This window comes from Camelus dromedarius, chromosome 1, assembly GCF_036321535.1.
Source record: "Camelus dromedarius isolate mCamDro1 chromosome 1, mCamDro1.pat, whole genome shotgun sequence".
Lineage (NCBI taxonomy): Eukaryota > Metazoa > Chordata > Mammalia > Artiodactyla > Camelidae > Camelus > Camelus dromedarius.
In genome coordinates, this window is record NC_087436.1 from 83,037,122 (window position 1) to 83,063,786 (window position 26,665).

At 37.6% G+C, this 26,665-nt stretch overlaps 1 protein-coding gene across 8 annotated transcripts in view; it reads right to left on the bottom strand.

Annotated features, from left to right (window-relative positions):
- ABCG2 (ATP binding cassette subfamily G member 2 (JR blood group)) overlaps window positions 1–26,665 on the bottom strand; it is a 114,851-nt gene that overhangs the window by 58,486 nt on the left and 29,700 nt on the right. For 2 of the 8 annotated variants that reach the window (XM_031433730.2, XM_031433749.2), the window contains exon 1: window positions 2,214–2,717. The exons of 2 other annotated variants lie outside the window; for them this stretch is intronic. The gene's annotated coding sequence lies outside the window, so the exon portion shown is untranslated. Of the gene's footprint in view, window positions 1–1,768; window positions 1,940–2,213; window positions 2,718–26,665 lie in introns of those variants that run through there. 4 more of the 8 variants (XM_031433758.2, XM_031433738.2, XM_031433742.2 and 1 more) reach the window with 4 other exon arrangements.

The following is a 26,665-nucleotide window of genomic DNA, read 5'->3' on the forward strand; positions in this document are numbered from 1 at the left end:
GGGACTATGCTGAGAAGGGGGAGTGAGTGTTAATAGGTTTTTAGGGGAGAGGATGATGAAAACATGATGACTGCACAAACTGTACACTTTAAATAGGTGTGAACTGTATGACATGTGAATTATATTTCACAAAGCTGTTGTTGGGGAAAAAAAATGAGGCCAAAATCATCTAGACAATTTATCATTATTGGTTCACATCGTGGAGTGAAGTGGGAACTGATTTTTTAAAGGATAAACTTGTACTTCCTGTAGACCCATATATCCTACATCCTATATCCTATAGAGAGGATGGCCACTCAGATTCTTTAATTTGCACTAAAAGATCACAACCCTAACCTATAATCTCAGTAATAAACCTTCCCACTTGAAATAGACTTCAACAGCTGCCAAACTTCTATCAAAAATGCTTGAGAGAAATACAGAGTATCTGAAGGACAGGTCTACCTATCCCTCTAAAAAAATCTAGATTCCCAAACAAGCCCTAAGTAGTCAAACAGCAGCATGTGTGACCATAGGGGCTTAGCATCCAACAGGTGTTTCTTATAACACTTACCGTAAGGAAAATCACAACTAGTGCATGTAGTCCTAGAAAACACAGTGGTGCATGTACTATGGGATGAGCCCAAAGGATGCTCTCCCACTGCCATTTTTCAGTCTCCTTTGCATCCTTCTGTGACACAAAACATCTCCCTCAGAAGTAGATGCCGGGAAAAAATCTTCTCCAAGGAGCTCGTATATTTCCTGCCTTTATCCTCATTGAATTGTATGACTGATCAGTCCCTTTTTGTTTTGGCCTCCAGGTTGTAACTTTAATTTCCTGTCCACAACTATTCTAATCTGCTCCCCTAAACTGCTCCCCTATTCTTGGTGTATTTTATTTTCCATTTGTAATACTTATGTTTGCCTCAAATGCTTTATGAGTGCTTAATAAAAATAAATGCAGAAATCCATTTTGGCTGTAAGTGTATTTTAATATCATTTTGATGCAAAAGAATGTGTTTTCTAAGGAAGCTCTTGCTGAGTGCCAGGGTCTGGAATAAAGACCAATAAACATTTGTTACTATGAAGTTTTTTTTTCTTTTTTCTTTTCTGAAGTATGGAGTGAGCTTTTATATTTCTATTAGGCAAGAAAAATAAAACGTAAGCAATAATACAGGTTTTTTAAAACTGCCAGATTTGCAATATAGTTTTTTCAGTCATGTATTTTCCTGTATTGTTCTAACGTCTTCAGAATTATTTTTATTAAGTATTGTAATAAGCTGGTTAAATTTTTCAAGTTATTAAAAGTCAACTATCCACAGAAAAATTACAAAAGACAGCTCAACAACTCTTTAGCAAACCATCTAAAGTTATGGACAAACTTTACGTCCTGGGGGAAGAAAAAGACATAGAATATGTTGGTTAATCCCTTTAAAGTAACAAATTTCTCTCTCATCTTGTAGTAACTTCCATACTCAATAAGGTTTTATCCATCCCATACCAACTCTAGTTTCATACATTTGGAGAAAGGTAAAAGTTTTACCAGTGGGCTCTTAACACACACTACCAGACACGGAATTGGTTGCACCAAGACATTGTTTTCTGGAAAAAAAAGTCTAAATTTTCAGTCTATTTCATACTTTCAAATGAAAAGTATGGGGACTGGGAAGAAATAATTAAAACCTAAACATCTCATTTGTACAATTTCTGTTTTCTACCAAATGTTCACGCAATACCTACGAACCTTTCGTGCCACACACATCTCAAACGGCTTTCACAGTTTACTCACTCAGCTTAGTAGCGGTTCAGTTTAACCAGGGGCTTCAATCTCAGGAGCTGCTACGCTCAGAGGCGAAGTACGAACAATCATTTATATAAACTCTGAGATGAGTCAGCGGGACCTTCCAAACATACCCTACGGAAGCAGCTCCTACTTAACAAAGACATCAAGCATCTGCACTGTGCTTTCTAAATAGTGGAGAGCTTTTCCAAAAACTCCCTGCTTCCTTTCCAGGCTGCCCCCTTCCAGCGTCTCCCCAGACTCTGTCGCACGGCCGAGGACTCCCTCTTCCGTCTCGCGCGCTCTGGACTCAGTCTGGAACGGCGCAGGGCTCAGGACACAAACCGCGCCGGCAGCAAAACCGGGCCGGGGTCGGCCTTCCGCTACAGATGTTCACAGCCCGGCGGGCAGCCCACCCACCGCGCCCGCGCGCTCCCGGCGAGCCCCAACTCACAGGCGCAGCGGCGGGTCTGGGAAGGCGCTGGCCCCGAGTTATCTTCACGGCCACGGGCGGCGGGCGGCCAGCCAAGCGGTCCGGGCAGCGAGCGGCGAGCGCCAACAACACCGACGCCGGCTTCACCTTGCACGCTTCGGGCTCCGGGAGTGGAGGGCGCAGGGAGGCGGCCCCTCCTCCGCGCCGCGGCTCCCTCGGGGTCGGTGCCCGCGCGCCAGCGGAAGGCGTGGCGCCGCCTGCCCGGCAGAGATAAGCGAGCGGACCCAGCCAGACGCTGGACCTGTCACCCGCCCGCGGGGCCCGAGTCACGACGATGACTATCCTGGAGCATGCAAGGACAAAGCAGAAAACTCCTGTCTCTAGGGTTTGTAGGAGACGGACAGTGGCGATTAGTCCAGGGAACCACTAAACTGATAAATACCCGCGCTGACCTAGATGGATTTGGTCAAAACCGGTGTCCCACACCCCTAAGCACCAGAGGACATTGACACCGATTTTTTTTTCTGTCATGCACGTTGTCCACCCCAGAGCAAGTAGGCGGTCTCTATTGAATGAGCTTCTGAGAGATCTGGTGCGAGCGGCCCAGGGCCAATAAAATCAGGAACCGAATCTAAGGGTGGGGGGAAGGGGAAACCAAAACATTTTGAATGAAAATATTACAATAAACAGTTTAAATGTGTTCTTTACACTCCTGTAATAAATACTTATGTTCAGTACACTGATCGTGTGGAAAAGCTAGAAAGTGATTGTGCAGATTCAGGAAAAGGGTTCCAAATCTCATCCTAATACTTTCATTGCCATCAAATTCTGTTTGAAAAATTCAGATTAAAGTAGGCATTTCATAAATGTATTGTATTGTAAAGAAATGAGTTATTTCAACGTATAAGGTAGCATTTTATTTTGGGCTAATTATTTTCAAATGTCCTGCTCCCTCTTTTATTGTTTGGTTATTTGAGGTAGTAATAGAATATTAGGGAGGGAGAGGACCTTACTAATTTTACAGTTGAGTCACCTAGTTCAAAGGAGACCATTTAGCACAAGGACAAAACTTAGTAGGATAAGCGGGTGACTCAGTTTCTCAGACCCCACCCTCTGCTCTCCACCTCATCACCTCTCTGAACTGCCCAGTATTTATAGAGCTGGGTTATTGGGACTCCACTGAATGTGTGTGTTTTTTGTTTTTTTGTTTTTGCCTTTAACCCTTTATTTTACTTTACTTTGTTGTTTTTTCCCTGAATGTGTTCTTAATCTGGCACTTTTACTTTTTCAATTAACTAAACTTTTTTTTATCTCTCTCTCATTACATACCAAGCAAGAAAAAAATTAAAATCGCCTGTAACCCATCAGCCACATACCATCTGCTTTTAGTCTTTTTCTATGCACACATATTTCCTCAAAAAACAAAAATGGGCTTACATACAAAGTACAAGGATGAAAGTCATCATCTCTGGAGTCAGATAGCCTATGTTTGAATCCTGGTTCTCCCCAACCCTGGAGACTTGAACTTGAACTAGTTAGTTTGTCTTTAGGTGGTTACTGGTAATCAGGGGAAACAATCTCTCAGGGTAGAAAAGATGAAATAAGATAATGTGTGTTAAGTACTGAAGTGTGTGTAAAGAAGTCATTATCACTGGTTAGCAGTCAATAGATTGGTAGCTATTATTATTTTCTAAAACCGCTATATTGCAAACATGGCTCCCTATGATTCAGTATCTTTTTACAATTTTATATTTAATGGCTGCATGGTATTCAGTCGTTTGTTATGTGCCGTAATTTAACCAATCTTTCTGTTATTCACAAAACACCCTTGGAGCTGTTATTGCACATACCCAAATAAATTCCAGACCAGGAATCCTGAGGCAAAAGGTATGCTCATTTTAAAAACTTTAATACACATAACTAATTTCCCACAAAAACTTTCTGCCAAATTCAACCTCCTAACAATTTAAAAGATTGCCTGTTCCCCTAAATTCTGACAAATATTGGATAAGATAATAATTTTAATTTTTTTAATTTGATAGGGAACAAATGGCACATCAGTGTTTTAGTTTATAGTTCTCTGACTTAGCAAGAGTGAGCTTTTTTTAATGTTTCATGATCATTTGTGGTTTAATTGTAAATTTTCCATGTAAGGCTTTTCCCCAACTCTTTCTATTAATTTCTTAGATGGCAGAATAATAAACAGAGTGTGGATCTCTGATGATATCACTGATCTGCTGGACTATCTCCAGGCTGGTTGAAGTCACTGTCATGTTTTATGTGCCTTGCAATCAATTATCAAAATTAGGATTTCTTTAGGATCTTAAACAAAAGCCTTGGGGCCATCTAGGGTCCACACCCTTGATACACACACTAGAGATCTTAAATGGGCACTGGAAGGGGTGAGGTGTCACCATGTGCTTTTGTAGGCAGTGCACATGGACATAACTAGACAAATCAAAAAGATGCCTTCAGGTAAAGGGAGCCAACAGACTCACTCATGAAATCACTTGAGCCTCATTTTTGAAAACTCCAAAAATAACTAGGAGACTTTGGGGGTGGGGGGTGGGAGATGTAATTCTCCTTTCCCAGAACCATACTAGTGAGGGGCTTGCTTGTATGGTTTTCACAGGGGTATCAGTCCTTGATGAAATGTCAGCAACAGATGGTTACAAATTTGTTTAGTGTTAATAAAGGATATGATTTATTATACAGAATGGCAACCAAAGCAAAATCAAAAACAATCTTCTTATTAAAGGAACAAACTTCCTGAGCCTGTAACTCCAACAATCAGGCAACCTACTATCAAAGCTCTCCTATGGACCTAAGAGAAACTCTCTTCATCCTTCTCATAGGATTTTTGATATCCTCCAAGCCTCTCCCAGATGCCCTGAGTTCTCTATTTGCCTGCCTGGCCACCAAGTGCCAGGTAAGGACCGGTAAGGACCCAGTCTGTTCCCTGGCCAATTTCCCCCTGGCAAGTCCAGGTTTCAGGGCAGGGTTTATTATAGGCCTGGAGGCATTTGGATTATGTATGTAATATCTATATTGGATCCCAGTATACTTATTTTCACTACCACTCCAAGTTGAAGCAAATAAAAAGCAGTGCAAGAGACTGTATGCACCATGATCTCCCACAGCTCTGCTTACAGCTACCAGGGGCCTTTGATCAGCGCAGTGAGAGACTGGTCAGTGGTAATGGCCTGAGCCATTATGAGCACTGACGAGTAAATGAAGGAATGGAAACAGAGTACAGACAATTCTTACCAAAGGTCTCCAGGAAGGAGTATACCTAAAGGCTATCTTGGGGTTCAGAGAAAATATTTCTTATTTGGTTTAAATTAGACAGGCCAGAATATGTGTGCATGCCAAGAGGACAAGCCATAAGAAAGGAAAGTGGTTACCTGGTATAATTGAGACAGAAGTGAAGGGAGCAGGGCACAGTTATTCAAGGAATGACAGCAATTAACACCAAAATGGTAGAAGATTCAACTCCCACTAGGCCTTGAAGATTGAGATGGCTGGAGGTTTGACTTCTAGTAGACCTTGAGCTTCATTATATACTCATCTTAACATATTAGCATGATAAATACCATGCCTACAGGCACCATGACAGTCACAAGGCTAGCCACGAAAGGTCAAAGAGTGGGCCGTGGCCCAGTTCCTGGGAATCCCCGCCCCTTTCCCAAGGGTAGTTGGAATAGTCTTCCCATTTGTAGGCATGTGAAGCTACTGAGCCCATAAAAACTGGCAACACCACGCCTCGTGGCCGCCTCATCTCTTTGGAGATGGCCCGCACTCTGTCTATGGAGTGTGTACCTACTTTTACTTTAACCTGAGCACCCAACCCCCACACCTCATGGCCTTTCTCTTGCCTTACACTCTATGTGGTATGTATCTCTCTAAATAAATCTACCTTTACTCAACTGTGGCTCGCTCTTGAATCCTTTCCTGTGCGAAGCCAAGGACCCATATCTGGCAGGGCACATCCCAGGGGCTTCACTGAGACCTGGGACACAGCCCTCATTATGCCCCACATCTGTTTTTCCTGCACCTAAATTGGTAGAGGAAAAGTTTTTCCTCTAACTCTAATAAGGGACCTAGAGAGAAAGACATTGCATGGCAACACCAAGGACCCCTAAGATTGGATTCTATAAATGTGATGGCATCAAAGCCACAAATGGGCATGGTTTTCCCAAACACAAAGAAGTGACGATAGAGAAGGTCAGAAGGATGAATAAATTCTAGGATGTGGTTTTGCTGGGTAGGTAAAGCAATAGAAAAATGGAGCAAGAGATAAGTAGGTGAAGTGATTCACCACAGGAAAGTGAAGCCAGGAAGAGACAGGTAGAAGGGGGGCTTAAGAGGGGTCAGTCACTTGGAGGCTGAAAAGCTGAAACAGGAGCATGAAGTTACTGAACAAGAAACTGGCATTTAATATTGGCATTCCAGGTTTTGACAAGGTCCCATGGTTTGAATGTGACAGTAGGATCATGGAAATGGAAAGAAGGTATATTTGTCTTCTATTGCTGAGTGAAAACTTACCATCAATTTAGCATCTTAAAACAATACTGATTTCTTTTTTTTTTTTCTATTTAAGTATAGTCAGTTTACAATGTTGTATCAAACTCATTTCTTATTTCACAATTCTGGAGGTCAGGAATCTAGGTGGGCTAGGCTCTGCTCTGGGTATCACGGCGCCAAATCAAAGTATCAGCCAGTTGGGCTCTTATCTGAAGGCTCTTATCTGAAGAATCTGCTTCCAAGGACACGTTGTTAGCAGAATCCAGTTCCTTGCAGTTTTAGGACTGAGGTCTTTGCAGTTTAGGATTGAGGCTGATGGCCAACCAGCTCCTGAAGGCTGCCCACATTCCTTCTCTGGGATTCCTTCAAAGCAGGTCCTTCTCAAACTTCAAATCTCTCCGACTTCCCCTTCCTCTGTTCAAAGTGTGATTACATCAGGTTCATCTCAATAATCTCACTATTTTGGAGTGAACTCATTTGGGACTTTCATTACAACTGTAAAGTTCCTCAAAGCAGTACCTAGACTAGTGTTTGGTTAAATAATCAGTGGATGAACTGAAATCTTGGGCTCTGAGGAACAAGGGGATGTTTAGAATCTGAATGTTAAGTTGAGAAGATCAAAGAACACAGAAGGATAGGGTGATGGGTTGATCATCTACATAAACACAGACTCTGCCAAGGCAGTGACCACCTTGGAGAGAAGAGAGATACTGAAAACCAGCTGTCAGAGTCTTTTATAGATACAGAGAAAAGAAGAGAAGCTGGCATTAATACAGAGAGAGACAGATAATGTGTGTATGTGTGCGTGTGTGTCTGTGGCAGGGGTGGTGGAGGTGGTTGAGGCCAGATGTGGAGCCAGACCACCTTGATTCATATAATTTTCTTTCTATAGCAGGCAAGACACCAAATAAAGAATTCGTTTGGTTATAAAGTTCACAGAGGCGGTCAAGCTCTAAAAAACGACATAGCAGGGGAAGAATGTATATAATTAGGTACTGATAATTATTCTGCAGACTCATTAAGTGGGGCAGAGGATGTAACATTTGTCCCTGCAAAACAGACTGCAAAGTTAAATGTTGAGTCTACCAAACTAAATGTCACACATCCATAAAGTCTTTTGTTTGAGTAAACTTTTTAATTGAGGTATAATACAGAAAATCTAAGTAAACTGCCTGATGTATATTTACAAAATAAACACATTTGTATATCTGTCACCCAGATCAAATATATATATAAATATATGTGTGTGTATGTATGTGTGTTTGTTCTATGTCAACTATATCTCAATAAAAACAAACAAGACAGAAAAAAAACCAGACAAAACTCATGTATAGTGATAGAAGTCAGAAGAGTAGTGACCTTTGGAAGGGACAATGACAGGGGTGGAGCATAAGGGAGACTTCTGGGATACTGACAATAAACAAATATATGTAGGTCTGGGTGGCAGATATACGGGTGTGTTCACTTTGTAAATATCCATCAAATTGTTTACTTAGATCTTCTTTACTTTTTCCATATGTATGTTATACTGCAATCTATAAGTTACTTAAACAAAGGACTTTATGGACATGTGTTACATGGAAAAGAAAGATAGGAAGATGCTAGATTAAAACAAGTTGATTAAGTAGGTTTCATCATTGCAAAACATGTATACAACATTTGTTCATGGACCCTCTCCACCAAGAAGCAGCTCAAAGCCTGTATTCTTGGTAACATACTAACAGAAATGTGAGAAAACCTTCTAGGGTCAAATTGTGGAGGACTCAAAGGCCAAATCAAGGTGTTTAGACATACCCTGAGAGTGAGAAATCACTGAAAGGTTAGTGTTGGGATGACATTATCAAAGTTGTGTTTTAGAGAGATTAATTTGTTCACGTAAAGAATGGATGGGGGGATGTAGGAAATCTCAAAATGAAAATAATGAAGACTGAACTAGAGCAATGGTGGAAAAAATTTGTGAGGGAAGGGACATGAAGGAAACATGGTAAAGGAAGAATTTACAGTCTTGGTAATGGATAGAACATTGAACGTGAGAGACAAAGAAGCCAGAGCGGACTTTAAGATCTGAAAACTGAGAAGCTGAACACCTTGTGGTGTCATTAATGGGAATTATGTTGCTAGAAAGTATGTCTTTTACCTCCCGTGTATTTCCTTAATGTTGCCTCGCTCAGGGCCTTGAACACAACAGACTCTCGATAAATATTTATCGACCAAGTAATAAAAGTGAGTTTACCTTATTTAATTCCGGGGCTTATCCACCCTTACATGAATCTGCTATGTTGTAAAAATGGAAGAGGGCTTCACTTCTTTCATAAGATACATTACTGACTACTATTAACATTTTATTGCCTGTAGAGATAAGAGTTCATTTGTGGGGTCAGCTGAAGCTAAAGTGTAATGAGCATTAAATGACACATGATTCTTTATATAATGCCTTAGAATTGCCTCATCTGGCTGTCACGCTCTATATTATAATAGATGATGTCAACAAAGCCAAAAACTTATAGCTACACCCTCAGTTACATTTTAGTCTTCCCTATGTCATTGCTCATATCAGACCAAGAAACACACATTAATTATTCTATGTGTAACAAAGCTGTAAGCCAATGTAGATGTACCCAACATTCCTCTCACCTCTATAGTTTTTGTTATTTGACCCTTTGGTGCCTCAATTTCCTACCTCAAATTAAGGGTGATAATATCTATGTCACAAGGTTGAATAAAGATAAAAATTAATTACTGTATATTTGGAAAACATAATTTTTATCCAAAGCTAATAATAACGGCGAATATTTCTTGAGTATTTGCTACTTGCCAGGCAGTGTTCTAAGTGCCTTTATGTCCCTTCCCTCACACTCTACTACTGGAAGTCCAATCTCCTGCCATCCTGGGTCTCAAGGCCTACTGGGAGTTGAATTTTCTGCCACTTTGGTGTTAATTGCTGTGTCATCCCTTTAATTATGTCCTGCCCCTTTCCTTCCTGTCTCAAAGGGAGCTCAAACTACATGAAGCTGGGGACTGGAGCCAGACTCTCTGAAATCCAGGGCAGGGATGGGGCTGCCCCCTTATAAAAGGGTGGAGGTAGTGGGAGACAGTGCTGCCCCACTCTGCGTAGGGATGTGTGGCTGTGTGGTGTGGATGGCCATGCTGAGGCAGAGACACAGCACATGGGCCGTGAAGCTCCTCCAGCCCATTGTGCCTCCCTGGTGCCCCTAGAGGCTTCTGGGCTTCCTTGAAGGTGGGCAGTGGACGAGAGCCCCTGGAGTGGACCTCTGGCTGTGAAGTACCTGGTCTCACCTGCTGCCTCTGGAACAGTCTCTAACATTGCTGGATAACCCTGCATTTCCACTGCTCTCTGCTCAATAACACGGCTTCCCAAATTAGATTGTTTCTAACAAAAGTGTGACATTCAAGCTACAATCCTGGGCATGCCCAACTTCAGCCATTTGTAAGACTGATAATGAAATAAACCATGTTAATTGTAAAATTTTTTTAATTAAAAAAATAAAAGTGCTGCTAAGTTTTGGTGAGGGATGCAGCCAACGGGCTGCTCCATTTGTAGGAAACAGGAAGACACACATACAGTCTGACAGGCCTTCTTCCTGCTCCACCATGCCTCTTAATCCTCCTTACATATTCCCACAGCTTTATCTCCCTATGGCTAGACCTTGGATAGTTTCCTCAGACACATACATCTTCTGGGTCACTCATTCTCTACACAATTATATTAATCTTTCATTTAACCTTCTATCCATTTGAATTCTTAATTTCAGTAAGTTTTTTTTTATTTGTAAAAGTAGTATTTTGTTCTTCAAATTGGCCTCATGAGAGTCTCTTATTCTCACTCCTGTTTTCAATGCCCATTTTTACATCTGAAAATATTTCAAGTAGAATTATTTTTTAAATTTTGATAATTAGTTATAAAACCTAAGCTCTCTGTGGTTCTGATTCTGTTATCTCTGACTTGCTTGATTTCTGTTTTATAATTTTTTACTGTAAGTTTCTTGTTGGTTGTCTCTGCGAATTCTTTAAGGCCTGGCTGAGGGTATGCTCCCCTGGGAAAGTCTGTTTTTGCTTCTCCTAGATACCTGGGAATATTACCTATCCTGATACCCTTTAAATTATAGGCTTGTGTTTTTGGATCATGCAAAGAATGTGGACTGGGTCCCAAACTACATGAGATCTGGCCAGTGGCTACAAGTTCTCAGGGGAGGCTTTTTCTTAACTCCTTTTTTTAAATGTCCATTCATAGCCCAGCCCAAGACAGAAATGTGTTCTTATGGTCCACCTTGGCAGGGTGGGTTTCCTTTCAAGTTCACCCTTCCTGAGGGTGCTTCTCTCCTGGGTCCAGGCATTACGCTTCCATTTTATGTGACTTCAGGCTTTGTCCCTGTCCCCTTTGTGCAGTGCAGTTCAGCGTCTCAATAAAGATGACTGTAGGCCTCAGGGTTTCCGGCTTTAAAACTTAAGTTTTCCTGCCTAGCCTCTACTCCATTCGGATCTTAGTGGACTCATCAATCATTTAAGAGTGGTTTTAATATTTTATCAAGCATATTTAGATATTATGTAGCTGGGTAGTTTCAGGGTCTCTAATGTTGCAATACTGATGAAAACAGAAGTCCTCAAATACGCCTGTCATTTTCTTCACTTTCTCTTGTTATTATGGGAATTTCCAAACATAAGCAGAAAGAACAGTATGAAGAACACCTCTGTGCTGATCAGTGAGTGGCCAATCTTTGTTTCACTGATACTCCCCTTTTATCCCCCTTGCCCACAGATCACTTTGAAACAAATTTCAGAGAGCAAATAATTTTACTCACAAATATTTTTATATGTATTTCATAAATATTTTCTATGTCCAAAGATATAGATTCTATCTTGATAATTAATTTTCATATTTATCTCATATGTCATCTTTCACAAACTATCAATTTAAGCTGTTTACTTCCTTTTTATGGGACACTTATAATAAGTAAATCAAAGAGTACTCTACAAAGTTTAAACTAAATTTAATTTTAAATGTCACACCTTCCCTAATAATGAAATATACTTATCCTATACCTAATTTCCTTGGAGTCACAGTATTTCTCTATGGGCCTCATCGTCTGTGCCAAGTGACGGCAAATATCCTTGACCATGAAAGAAATCAGAACAGATAACCTCTATGAACACTCGGTAGAAAAAAAAACCACTTAACAATAAACTCCAGCTAATTAACAGAGAGAAAAATAAAGAACTGTAGGAAGAAGTAAGTAAAAAGATTGGCAATATGCATTAATACATTTATATAGAAAATAATACTGTGGAAATTATGTTTATAAACATAATGTAAATATTATAAACATAAAAAATTACAAATAATAAAAACTAAGGCAGGTGTTGAAAGGAGGTAGAAAGAAATGTGAGTCATTCTCATCTTTCATAGCAGGAAACCAATTGACACCTTTTAAATGGAAACTAACACCCATGTGGGCAACCTCCACATATTTATTATGGCCTCAAATTAAATCAGAGAGGTTTATTTTTGCCAAACATGAAGCACAAATGTGAATTATTATTATTATCCACTTTTTAAGAATTTCTGCACAGTCTCAATCATTTGAAATGAGAAGTATTATTCTTATGGGAAAAAAAAAGAGAGAAATTTTAAGTAAGTGACATTCCCAAAGTGTTAATTAGCCAATTTAACTTTCTATGTTAAGGATAGTGGTCAGAAAAGATACCCTACTAGATGATGTTTTTGTCTCCCATCTCTGAAAATATGCTGTAAACATCACACAAAAACTTTTTTTCAATTTCGTAGTGGTTTCAAGTAAGGGCAATACATGCCTCCCCAAAGAGGATGTTTGAAAATGTCTGAGGGTTGCTGTTGGCACGCAGTGGTCATAGCGAAGGAGGGGAAGCACACCGTAAAAGAAGCAACAGTGCCGTATCAAAGAAATCATTGCAAATCCATTGTCATGCTGCTTTCTCCCTACATTTCTTTCTAAGACTTTCATAATTTTACCTCTCAGGTTTAGGCCTTTTATCCATTTTGAGTTAGTTTTCTGTCTATGGTGTAAATAAAGGTTTCTAAAATCATTCTTTTACATGTAAGTATACAGTTTTCCCAACACCAACATGTTTTTTATGTTTTAAAAAATTTTATTTCTTTAAATTTAAATATAGTTGATATACAACATTATGTTAGTTTCAGGTGTACTACATAGTGATTTGACATTTGCATACATTATGAAATGATCACCACAATAAGCCTAGTAACCATCTGTCCCCATACAAAGTAACTACAATATTATTGACCATACTCCTTATGTGTATACTACATCCCTGTGGCTTATTTATTTTGTAACTGGAGGTTTGTAACCTCTTAATCCCCTTCACCTATTTCTACCCCTGCCTCTGCCAACCACTCCTTTGTTCTCTATGAGTACTTTTTCATTGTTTTGTTTGTTTTATTTTTTTAGATTCCACATGTAAGAGAGATATACAGTATTTGTCTATCTCTGTCTGATTTATTTCATTTAGCATAATACCCTCTCAATTCATTGATGTTGTTGCAAATGACAAGATTTCTTTTTTTGTGGCTGAGTAATAGTTCCCTGTATATATATATTCCACATCTTCTTTATCCAATCATCTATCGATGAACACTTAGGTTGCTTCCATATCTTCGCTACTGTAAATAATGCCGCTGTGAACATTGGTGTGCATACATCTTTTCAGATTAGTGTTTTTATTTTCTTCAGGTAAATACCTATAAGTGGAATTACTGAATCCTCTGGTAATTCTATTTTTAATTTTTGAGGAACTTCCATATTGTTTTCCATAGCGCCCACATTAATTTACATTGACACTAACAGTGCACAAGGGTTCCCTTTCCTCCACAGCCTCGTCAATACTTATTACTTGTCTTTTTGATGATAGCCATTCTGACAGATAGTATCTCATTGTGATTTTGATTTACATTCCTCATCTGTTGGCCATATGTACGTCTTTTTTTTTTTTAAAGTCTATTCGGTTCTCTGCCCATTTTTTAATCAAGGTTTTCATTTTGTTGAGATTTTGTTATGCAAAAGCTTTTTAGTTTGATGTGGTCTCATTTGTTTATTTTTACTTTTGTCTCCCAAGCCTGAGGAGACAGATCCAAAAAAATATCGTTAAGACTGATGTCAAAGGGTATATCGTCTATTTTCTTCTAGGAGTTTCATGGTTTCAGGTCTTAAATTTAAACTCTTTAATCTATTTTGAGTTTATTTTTGTATGTGGGATGAGTAAGGAGTCCAGATTAATTCTTTTGCATGTAGCTGTCCAGTTTTCCCAACACCAGTTATTGAAGAGACTGTCTTTTCTTCATTGTATATTCTTGACCCCTTTAATATAGATTAAAAGTGACTATATTTATTTCTGGGTTTATTTCTGGGCTCTCTATTCTTTTCCACTAATCCATGTGTTTGTTTTCTAGCCAGTACCATGCTGATTTGATTATTATAGCTTTACAGTATAGTTTGAAAGCAGGGACCCAATATCATTTCTTGAAAAGACTGTCCTTTTCCCATTGAATGATCTTGGTACTTTTTCTGAAAATCAATTGACCATATATACAAGTGTTTATTCCTGGGATCTGTAGTCCATTTCCATTGGTCTATATGTTGATTCTTATGCTAGTACTGCAATATTTTGGGTTTTTTTTTAATTATAAAATGATTTATTTTATTTGGTCCTTTTAGACATTAAGGAAGTAATAGTACATAGATAGTTCCTATATATTTTTAAAAACATTTTTCTTGAAGTATAGTCAACTTACAATATTATATTAGTTTCAGATGTTTGACATGGTAATTTGATATTTTTAGAGATTATGCTCCATACAAAGTTATTATAAAATACTGATGATATTCCCTGTGCTGTACATTACATCCTTGTACTTTATTTATTTTATACCCAGTAGTTTGCACCTCTTAGTCACTTTCACCTATTTGCCCCTCCCTCCACTCCTCTCCCTATGATTGATCATTATATAATGTCCATCTTTGTCTCCTGTTACTATTTTTGGCTTGAAGTCTATTTTGACTGATGTGAGAATGACTACATCTGCTTTCTTTTGGCCGCCATTTGCTTGTAGGGTCATCTTCCAACATTTCACTCTGAGCCTATGTTTGTCTTTAGAGCTGAGATGAGTCTCATAGAGGCAGCATATATTTGGGTCTCATTCTTTCATCCATCTAGCCACTCTATGTCTTTTGATTGGTGAATTCATTCCATTTATATTTAGGGTGATTATTGATATATGAGCACTTATTACTGCCATTTTATCTTTTGTTTTCTGCTTGCTCTATATCTCCATTGTTTCTTTTTCCTTGTTTTTGTCTGCCATTTTACTTTGGTGGCCTTCAGTGATATTTTTCTCAGTTTCCTATTTTTTTTAATGTTTTGTGTCTCTGCTCCAGATTTTTGTTTTGTAGTTACCATGAGTTTTGTATAAAATGTCTCATAGATAAAAGGATCCTTTTCAGCTGATAGCATCTTACCTTCATTTGCCTATACAGATTCCATCTTTTTCTTCTTCCCCTTTTATGTTTTTGTTATCACAAATTATCCTTTTTTATGTTGTGAGTTCATCACCAAATTAAGTAGCTATAGTTATTTTTAATGCTTTTTTCCCCCTTAACCTTTACACTATAGTAAGTGTTAACAACCTACTCTGATACAGAGTTACAATTTTCTGATTTTGTCTATTTATCACCTTACCCAAAGTTTCATGTACCTTTGCCTTTTCAGGTAGAAGTGCTCCTTTTAACATTTGTTGTAAGGCAGGTCTAGTGGTGATAAACTTAGCTTTTGGCTTCATGGTATTATTTTTATATTAAACCATATAACTACTTACAAAATATGTTAGAGTACTTAGCCCTTAATTTTATACCTGCTTACTTATATCATAATGAGATACCAGTTTACACCACTAGAATGGCTATAATCAAAAAGACACAATAACAAGTGTTGGTACGAGAATTTGAAGAAACTGGAGTCCTCACACATTGCTGGTGGGAATGTAAAGTGGTGCAATTACTTTGGAAAACTAGTGTGGCAGTTTCTTTAAAAGTTAAACATAAATCAACCATACCTTAATATAAATAAAGAATGAATGAATGAATAAATAAATAAAAGTTAAACATAAATTTACCATATGACTCAAGAAATTCAGTCCCAGGAATCTAACAGAAATAATAACAGATATCCACACAAAGGCCTGTACGCAAATGTGGTATTATCCATAATAACGAAAACTTAGCAACAGCATGAATGTGCATCAACTGGGTGAGTAGATAAACAAAGATGGGTATATCCATACAGCTCAACAATACTGTTCAGCAATAAATACTAATAATTCATGCTATAAGATGGGCAAACTTCAAAAATATGCTAAGCAAAAGAAGCAGGACAGAAAGACTGTAAGATTCAACTTAATGATGTGCCCAGAGAAAGCAAAGCTACAGAGTCAGAAAGTAGTTTAGTGCTTGAGGTAGGAAAGAGGAATGAATGCAAATAGGCAAGAAGAATATTTTCTTAACACAACTCTTCCTATAGTGATTCAGCAGTTATCAGTTACAATATTTTGTGTAATTGGCTCAAAAGAGCCCAGCTGTATACTTGAATCAGTCCATAGTCCAATTAGAGATTTGTTTCCATACCCAACATAAATTTTTGACTATGCCAGTGGGGAGGAGGTTCCAGGAACCATGTTGACTTGTGCTCCACTGTCCCTAAGGACTGACAGGTTTGACAACTTTAAGTGCAATCAAGTTCCCAACACACTTTGACCAGTGCATAAATCCTCCAGTTCCAGTTAGAAAAGGAGGAGCCTTAACCCTTGTCCTAGGCTGGCTTCTCCTTGAAATGAGAAAGGCTAGGTAGGAGATGATGCTGAATGTATTAGGTAAACAACAGTCCAAACTGCACAGATCTCAGCAAGGGGACTTTGGTTCTCTTGGTCCTTCTCCTGTTTCAGCAAAAGGGGCAGCCATGGGGAACTGTGTGATCGCTCCTAGCTCTCCTGCACAACTAGCAGGGCGACCTCATTTGCTAGTCAAGGAAGAAGCCTCTCTAGTCTCATTGGACTTTTGCCCAAACCCATCCTTTGTATCACTTCCCTCCAACTTATGTAGAAACAGTACATTTCACTGTAATTGACTGTCCCTTGTCATCACTTTATCAGTGAGGTCTGCTCCTCTTCCCTAGGGTCTGTTCCATACCTGCTTAGTCCACCAGAGAAGTCTCACCTGTATTTTTTCAAAAGAACATCGTCACCTTATCAGATCCAGAAAAAAAAAGGGCATTTTAAACCCCATGGAGTCAATCTGTCAAAAGCAGGTGGGGAAAAGTCCTGTGTAGTGTTCACAGCAGTTTTGTGGGAGCTGCAAATGTTCTCTCAGAAACAAAGAAAGTGTGTGAAAGACAGCAGCTCTTTGACTATATACTGTGTAGTGAACCCACTTACATAATTTCAAGTATTGTATCCAGCAAGTGTGCCCTCAATTTTGTTGGGAATTTTATGTCTCCCTTCTGGTAGGCATCCAAGGCCACAGAAAAAGTCATCTGCAACTTGCCAATCAACAAGATATCATTATACAGTGAAAACTCTAGACAGCAGAAGAATTGTCCTCTGACACCCTACGAACATTCCAATTCAAAACATAACACACTTCAATACCAATTATGTACTATGATATCGTACATAAAATGAGTCAGCTCACAGGCCCCTCAAGGACAAAATCACTTAATTTTTATCATTCATTACAAGTTCTACAGCTATATTCAGAGACTCTACAGAAACAGAGATCTCAGGTATTTTTAAACAGGCATTAACACACCAGCCTCCTGACCATCTACTCTTCTCAGCTGGAAGGCCAGGAAATAAGAGGGAGGAGGTGCAGGTGTTCCAATCCACCCACTAAGCATAGGTCTGCTGTGAGCTTTTTGAGGTGATAGAAAGGTTCTAAAATTGGATCAGTAATGCTTACACTGCTCTATAAATTTTCTAAAATTCACTGAATTGTACACTTAAAATGTATGGTATCTAAATGTCAATAAAGCAGTTTTTAAAAATTACAATAGTTCATTTTAAATATATATATGTATTTATTTATTTATTTAAAACATTAAAGAAATTGTATAAAAACATACTTACTACTGTGCCCTCTCATGTACTATCTACCAAATTGAAAGCCTATGTGTTGACTTGTGTCATTTGTATACGTATCTCAGAGTAAATCTTCTCCTGTCATCTGTTTAATAAGAGAAAATCATAAAATTGTAAGATGAACAAAGCAATACAAAAACCTGAAATCATCTCCAATTACTAGTCTGTTAATCAGATTTTTCTCAATACAGTACAACCAAATGCAGAAATTAAATTCATTCCAGAGGGTTTTTGCAACTGTAATAAACCCTTTCCACAACACTTTTCTGTTCTTCAAAAATAGTAGTTTTATTGATTCACTTCCTAACAATTAAATGTATAAATTTTAACATATAAATAATAAATATATTTTTAATACATTGGATTTGTTATTTACTTTTAATTTTAAAAAATGTTTCTGTTTTAAAACAGGAAAAAAAAAAAACAACTCTCTTGGGCCACAGGTGGTACAAAAAGATCAAGCTTAACTATATTTTTACAGTTTTTCAGTTTAAAAGAATTTATTTAGTTTATTATTGCTCTCAAGGCTCCCACAAAGGTAGATGAGATTTTATTTAGACAGCAAAGGTTTAACTTTGTAAAACATTTTTAAAAATCAGGTGTTCCATTTCCTCCTTTACCCCACATTTCATAGAAACATAGAGTGCTCTTTCCCACTTCCTTTTTCCCTGTTGGCTGGAAATCCAAGTGTGACTGGCATTCCTGTGGCTATCTTGGACAGCGAGATGACTGGGAATAGAAGCCATGTATGACAAAGCAACAACATAGAAAGAATGAGAGTTCTTGAAACCATGGAATTGTTATACTACCTCTGCAATGCCTACCTCTGGATTTCCTGAACATGAGAGATAAACATCTACATTGTTTTATATCACTATCTTACCACTGAACGTAATTCTAATGAGTATACTGAGATCAGAGTAATGGTACCGAGGGAGCCGTAGACCCAAAGCTCTGAGATTGGAAGTGCTTGGAATCTTCAAGGCACAGCAAGGTAAATTGGCTAAGGTATCAGTAACGGGAGGGAGAATGGAAGGAGATGGGGTGAGCACTAATGGGGAGGCAGATGGTGTAGGGCCTGGTGGCTCATTGATTGGTACTTTGAGCTTTTATTTAGACGTAGAAAGCCAATGGAGGTTTTGAGAAGAAAACTGACTTGACTTGATTTATATTTGAAAAGAATTTCTTTGTAGAGAACAGACTGATGCTAATGTCTAAAAATCCTCACAGTGGGTACATAATTATTTATTACAATATTCTCTATATTTATTTTATATGTTTAAAACACTCTAGTGTTGACCTTAGAAATAAGTCAGTTATTTCATTGGCAAAAATGGGTTTATCTGGGGAATAGCAGAGAATTACAATTCAGGACAAGCAAGCCATGGCAAAAACCATAGGCAAGTCCAACGAGCAAAGGAGAGGAACATTATTTTATACAGAAAACAGGAGTAGTCAGGAGAGGTTCTTTTGAATGAGTCCTTTGGAGAAAAGTCAGAGTTTGGGGTGATGGTGGTTTCTCGTTGGCTGAGTTGCTAGGGTAGTGGATTTCTTATAGGCCATGCAATGTATACCTTTTCCTGCTGGAGCCTGTAACTGATGATTCTTTTCTGTTGATGATTCTTCTTTTGGGCTCTGTAACTGACAATTCTTCCTGTAGTAGATGTGGGGTTGTACTGCACCAGGGCTCCCCACTCTGGCCTCCCAACTTCATTTAGTGAGGTTTCACTTTATTAATTTTTACAATAGGTTATAAAATTTCATGGGTAAATTTTCACAATTACCTTTATTAACTGGCCAAAGCTAAAGCTGAATCATCTGTAACTAGCTTACAGTAACCTATCAGAAAAACGAATATGTTAACACAAAGGATTTGGTCCAGATAAAAACTAAAGAACAGTCCAAGAATTGTTGAGAGTCCATTTGGTGGATGGTGGGCTCAGAGAAGACTGCACTTGAATCCTGCATCTGGGTTTTACTAACTGTGTGATGATCTTGACTAAATCATTTAACCTTCCTAATCTACCAAAGTGTAGTCATCTTTGTCTCTGAAGATTCTGTGAGGATTAAGGGCTTAGCACAGTTCCTGGCACAGAAGAATCACCCCATAAATGGTGTCTTTATTATTACCAGTCACAATTATGAGAGTTTGAGGATATTAACTACACTTTTAACACTGGATCTGGGCAACATGAAACTTCCCGTCCCTAAAGAGTTTTTTCTCTGTTCTGGGTTGAAACAGCTCACACAAGCATTTTCCATTACTTGGATGAAAATGCTCTCAAATATATACTCTGATACCTGGAAGTGCCTGTTTAGGTGACTTGAGTAACTCAGTCATGAAAAGGAATGTCCTGTAACAAAATCAATTAATTATCATTCTGATTCATACCTCAGTTTCTTGACTTCAATTATCATGAATCACCAACTAGAAGCCCAACAGCACAAGTACACTGAAAAGACCAAGTGATCAGGCCCACAAAAGCGAGGCCAGCCTCTTAACACTGTTGATCTTGCCTCATGACTGTTTACTGTGGGGGCCCAGGGTAAGCTACCCCAAAATATGCCTCAATGGCAAAGTGATTATTTTGAATTAAAGTTATCTGGAAGACAGCTTGTAGGAAAAAAATGATATTGACTTCTTATTACAGAAGACTAAAGATGACCGTGCTACACTGAAAAATTTCCCTTTGAGAAAATGTATGTTTCTAAAAATTATGAAATTTGCTAATCTAAAGAATGTTAATGTAACAGACAGTTCATAATGGATTACTTCTTAGTTTTCACTAGAAATCAAGGTTTCTAAGGGCTAAAAATTCTAATTAACATATGCAATTAAAGCTACTAAAATAACAGGGAAAACATCTCTGTATACATGGAAAAATTAGATACGTGTTTTGGGGTGAAAGGCTTGAGGTATGGAAATACATTTTGAAAGAAATTAAAGTGATTTTATTCTAAAACAAAGCTGATTATTTCTAAATGGGAAAGAAAACAGGGGCAAACTAAAATGGACATAGGTTTATAAAAAAAGGAATCTTTGGAATTTTTTGCATGGTTAGGACTAAGACTGGAATGAATTTAATTAAGTAAATAAATTTTAATACCAAAAGTCAGCTGGTACAAAATTAAAATTTGGGTTTTTTCTGTTAAAAAGGACAACTTTTTTTTAAATCATTGGTCTGATTTTAATGAGAAATTATAAACAAAGATTTTCTCTACCTTTAATGTAGTCTGTCTAGAAAAACAAAGATCCTATATTTTGTCTTAATCATCTCTCTGATTACTTAGCAAAAAAAGAAAAGGGAAAGAAAACAAAACAAAAACCTGAGTCTTTTCAGTATTAAAAGAGCTAAGTCCTTTTATAATTTTTTAACTTTCTGTATTTGCCTGCAAAATCTTTGTCATGGATAACTAAGTATTATTTCACAGTGATCTATGATCCTACTTGACCAAGTGTTTTAAAACCCTTTTGATATTTTTGACAAACTTACCAAATATCATAATTCTAAATGAAGTCTCTTCTCATAAAAGAGAGATTTAAACTAATTAGGTTTATTTGGTATGTTAAATTATATGGGAAGCACTGTCAAATGATGATATAACCTTCCTAGGTTATATTGTATGGGTAAAAGTTATTAATATAAATGCTCTAAAAATTAAATGGAATTCCTAAAGTTTGGACATATCCCAATGTCATGTTATCAGTCATAATTCTAGTTATCATCTTAAAATGTGTGTCACAAAGATAACCAAATTTCCTTGTCAATTCCACCATACTGAATGAGGTCTTTAATAATGAACATTTTTATCATTTACCAACAGTTATTGTTTTACTCAGATGCTTTTACAAAAGCTTCCTGCAAATGTGTTTCATCTTCAGAGAAATTCATAGAAAGGAAGCTAACAAGTACTCTAGAATACAAGTTTCTGGGGACTTTCAAGTCATACCACTGAATTAGATAAGAATTTACAGAATGGAGAAACTGATAACTTCATAAAATTTCTAACAAAAGATCAAGCAAAATAAGAATTACATAAGACTAAATGAAATGAGGAAGATGGTTATAATTTTTTATGACTTTAAGATTAGAACCAACAATGGATTTTTTAATGTTTAGTGTCTCCAAATTTCAGGAAAAGTTTTTCTCTTTTCTCTCAAGCTAATTCTGATTAAGAACAATTTGGTAAATTATACCTTTATAAGGAGAATTGAAACATTTATCTTTTCCTCCCTGCCTCATCCCTCCAGAATTCAGAAACTCTCAGTGAATATTCTTCTTTTCTTGGCAATATAGTTATTTGCATATGTTCAATAAGAATTTGTTCTCCTTATAAGAGGACACAATTGGAAGCACTGATTGTATTACTAAAGTTTTGACTAGAGTAACATATTTGAGAGAGAGCATACATAGATATGACCAGACAGCTTTGACTTTATGGACCAATAAAGCCCCTTGGAAAACCAGCCTGGTACCTTGCTTACCCAGTTCCCAGTGCCTTACCAAGTGAGTAAGGAAGGTCACTTCCTAGCAAGCCCAGCAACCTCAGAATATTTTAGGGACCTCAAGAAGAGAGGAATTCACTCAAATCTATAGGTATCGCAGGCCAATTTTGATGACAAATGTTTGACTTGGCTCCTCAGCCTCAAGAGGCTATTAAAAGTTCAATCTGGAAATTCATTATAAAAAGTTCCAGCGAAGTAGATTTAAAAGAGCCTGTGCGGCCAAGAGCTATTCTTGCTGTACTTATGTAAATAACCAGGCCAAGTTGATTGAATCTAGACTCATTCTGCCAACAAATTAGTCTTAATTTGGCTACCTTTGGTAAAAATGAGGGTGATTTTAGACAAAAATCTGTTTCAGTAGAAACTATAATACACACTTGTGGATATTAGATTCTAGGGCTATTAATTTTCTTTGAGGTTTTGTATTTTCTGAAAACTGGACTGGATGCTGAATTTTTCTAGTTTCCTCCAATATCTGACTACAACCCTCCAAGCTAACATTTCTAATTTTCTCCCACTCATTTATCTTGGAATCATTGAGAACTAAAACTGCCCTTTTTCCTGAAGTCCTACATATTGAAGCTGGATGTCTTAATATAAACTTTGGAAAAACACCACATAGCTCATGTTTAGACAATCTTCCTCATGCCTCTTGCTATATGGGCCACTCAGAATGTTTACCTGAACATCTGATGACAACATCAAAGACGTTCAAACCACAAAAGATGCTCCAGCTGTGAAATTTAGAAATTTCAGCTGACCAGCCTCAGAACTCAAAAACTGATCTATAATTTGCCCTAATTATTAACTATTGCTTTTCTGTTGTCTCCATAGAAATGCCTCTTATTAAATACCTGTCTGCACCAGAGGCCTAACTTTGAGAGCCCAACTGCATCACCACCTCCTGAAATGAGTCTACCTGAATTGATGTATCATCAAGATTAAGAGACTTGTTCATTGAAATGGAACAGCTCAATTTTTAATATGCGAAATTTCAAGGGAAGTTTCAGGGGAGGGAACTTTTGGGACCCAGGACAGGCCACTCCAAAATATGCTTCAATGGAATTTCGGTTATTTTAAATTAAAGTTACTTGAGAAAAAGCTGGTGAAAAAAAATTTTTTTTAATCGCTCTGAGTCTCTCTTTCCCTATGAGAGTGGGAAATAAATCCCCCATGTGCAGGTACCCTCCCTACACCAGGAGGGTAGAAAGCATCCTTAACAACAAAGTTAGGGAATTCAAGGCTAAGAAAACTGTATAAATAGAACTTTACCTTCTTTAGTCTGCTACCCCAAACACAGCTCCTTTGTTTTGTTAAATCTTCACAAATAACTGTTTCTTTGTTTAAAAATGATATATAAACAGCCTGCTTTGGTTGCTTCAGGGGTCCCATTGCTATGAGACCTCTGTGCATGCAAATTAAATTTTTTCCTGTTAACCTTTCTTGTATCAATTCAATTATTAGACCAATCAAAAGAACTCAAGAGGGATAAGGGGAAACTTTCCCTTCCCCAACCCTACCAAGTATCAATTATTGCTGCTTGAGCATCAATTAGTCATTTCACAACCAATTCAGCCATAGAAACAAACAAAAAAATGTGTTTGCCATCACTGTTACAGGACAGAAATTGGCATTTAAAACCACTCAGGCAGACTCCCTAATTTCAGTCAGACACGTAAGGACCTTGGAAGCCGCCACTCTTTCCTAGCAACAAATAAAACAGCTGAATACATTGAAAATCAATAGCTTTTCTTAGATCTGTCAGAGAATTAATGACATGTGGTAAACTACTTCTCCTAAAATTGGACAGATACAGAAATCACAACTTGATGGAGAAGAAACCCACAAACAAAAACCTCTGTGGGAGCCAGGGCCAGGGTAGGAGAATCTGAACAGGAACTGACGAATTGCCAGAGGCTCAGAGCAGACAAGTTTGTGAATTAATTCCAAAGGGGCTCCTCTCTTTTGTGAGTTTTACCTCCTGGAATTCTGCCATGTTCTCACAGGACAGATCAGACAAAAATCCCCTTGGGCTTCCTGCAGGAAAAGTAACCATTTTGAAACACATCAGAACATTTTGTTCTTAAGAAAGCCCTCAAGAGAAACTCTTTCACCAGAGCCTAAATGACAGAAAAAGGAACTACCCAACTCCAGCCCGCTCCAGGAATCCTGTCTTATCTAAGTAAGGTTTAGGGCACAGGATTGGGGGTGGAGAGAAACTGAGACGCACTTGCAAAGTTCACAGCCCAGAGCACAGGCTCACTTTTAAGGAATGAGATGTAATCATAAGACTATATAGAATGCTTCCCCTCTCCTCACACCTTACCGCTTCTTCACTAATGGCCTATTTATCAGAGTTCTTTTTACCTAGGACATAATGTCTGGCTTTCAGCAAAAAATTACGAGGCATTCAAATAGACAAAAATAAAAAAAAACAGTTTGAAGAGACAGAGCAAGAATCAGAACCAGCCTCAGATATGGCAGGGATGTTGGAATTATCAGATCATGAATTAAAACAACTATGATTAATATGCTGAGGGCTGTAATGGAAAGGGTAGACAATATTCAAGAACAGATGGGCAATGTAAGCAGAGATGGAAATTCTAAGAATCAATAAGACATGCTAGAGAACAAAAACACTAGAATAGAAATAAAGAAAGTCTTTCATAGGCTTATTAGTAGATTGAACACAACTGAGGAAGAATCTCTGAGCCTGAGGATACGTCAATAGAAACTGAAAGTAAAGAGAAAAGACTGGGAAAAAAGGGAACAGAATATCAAAGAACTGTGGTACAACTACAAAAGGTGTAACATACACATAATGGGAGGATCAAAAGAGGGAAAGAAACAAAAGCAATATTTGAAGCAATAATGACTGAGAACTTCCTCCATATTAAGATAAGACAGCATACTACATTCCTTAGTAAGCTTGGGCTGCTGTAACACACTATTATAGACTGGATGACTTAAACAATAATTATTTATTTTTCAGAGTTCTGAAGGCAGAGGCTGAGAAGTACAAGATCAAGGTGCCAGCACATTCAGTTCCAGGGAGGACCTGTGTCTTGGTTTGTAGATGGACATCTTCTTGCTGTATCTTCCCGTGGCAGACAGCAAAGAGAAAGAGAGTAAGTTCTCATGGCTCTTTTTATAAGAACACTAATCCCACTCATGAAGGTTGCACCCTCATGAGTTAATTACTTCTCAAAGACCCTACCTCTTAATACCATCACACATGGGTTAGGACTTCAACATCTGAATTTGGGGGGGACACAAACATTTGGTCCATAACATCACAAAACACAGGAAGCTCAGAGAACACCAAGCAGGATAAATGCCAAATAAACTACACCTAGGCATATCACATTCAAACTGCAGAAAATCAAAGGTAAAGAACAATTCTTGAAAGAAGTCATAGGAAAAAAAGTATCTTACCTATAGAGGAGCAAAAAGTTACATCCCACTGCTCCTCAGAAACTATGCAAGCAAGAAGAAAGTGGAAATATTTAAAATGTTGAGAGGAAAAAACCCACCAACCTATAATTCTGTACCCTCCAAAGAATTATCCTTCAAAAGTGAAGAAGAAATAAAGACTTTCTCAGATGCACACTAAGGGAATTTGTTGCCAGTATATCAGCCTTGCAAGAAATGTTCAAAGAAGTTCTTTAGAGAGAAGGAAATTGATATAGGTCAGAAACTTGGATGAATATAAATTAAAAAAAAGAACATTAAAGAAGGAATAAATAAAAGTAAATAAAACTTTCATCTTTCTTACTCTTAATTAATCTAACAAAGAACAATTTGTTCAAAATAATAATAACAATAATGTATTCAATTTGGTAATGTGGATATATATGCTTATGCATATTTATATGTAAGTGACTGAATGACAACAATGATACAAAGGAAGTTGGGGGGTGGAAATCAGGAATATTTTGTTATTATGAGGTACTTACACAACCCAAGAAATGATATGGTGTTATTTGAAAGTGAACTTGGGTTACCTGTATATTCAATGTATACTGCAAAGGTATGTTACAAATTTGAGGAAAATCACTAAAAAAAGTTTTCAAAAAGTTAAAAAATTGATATGCTAAGAAATGAGAGAAAATTGAATCATGTAAATGCTCATTTAAGACCACAAATGGCAGAAGAAGAATGGGAGACAAAAACAGGAACAAAGAATAAGGGTAATGAATAGAAAACAATAACAAACATGGTAGATATTAATCAAAATATATTAAT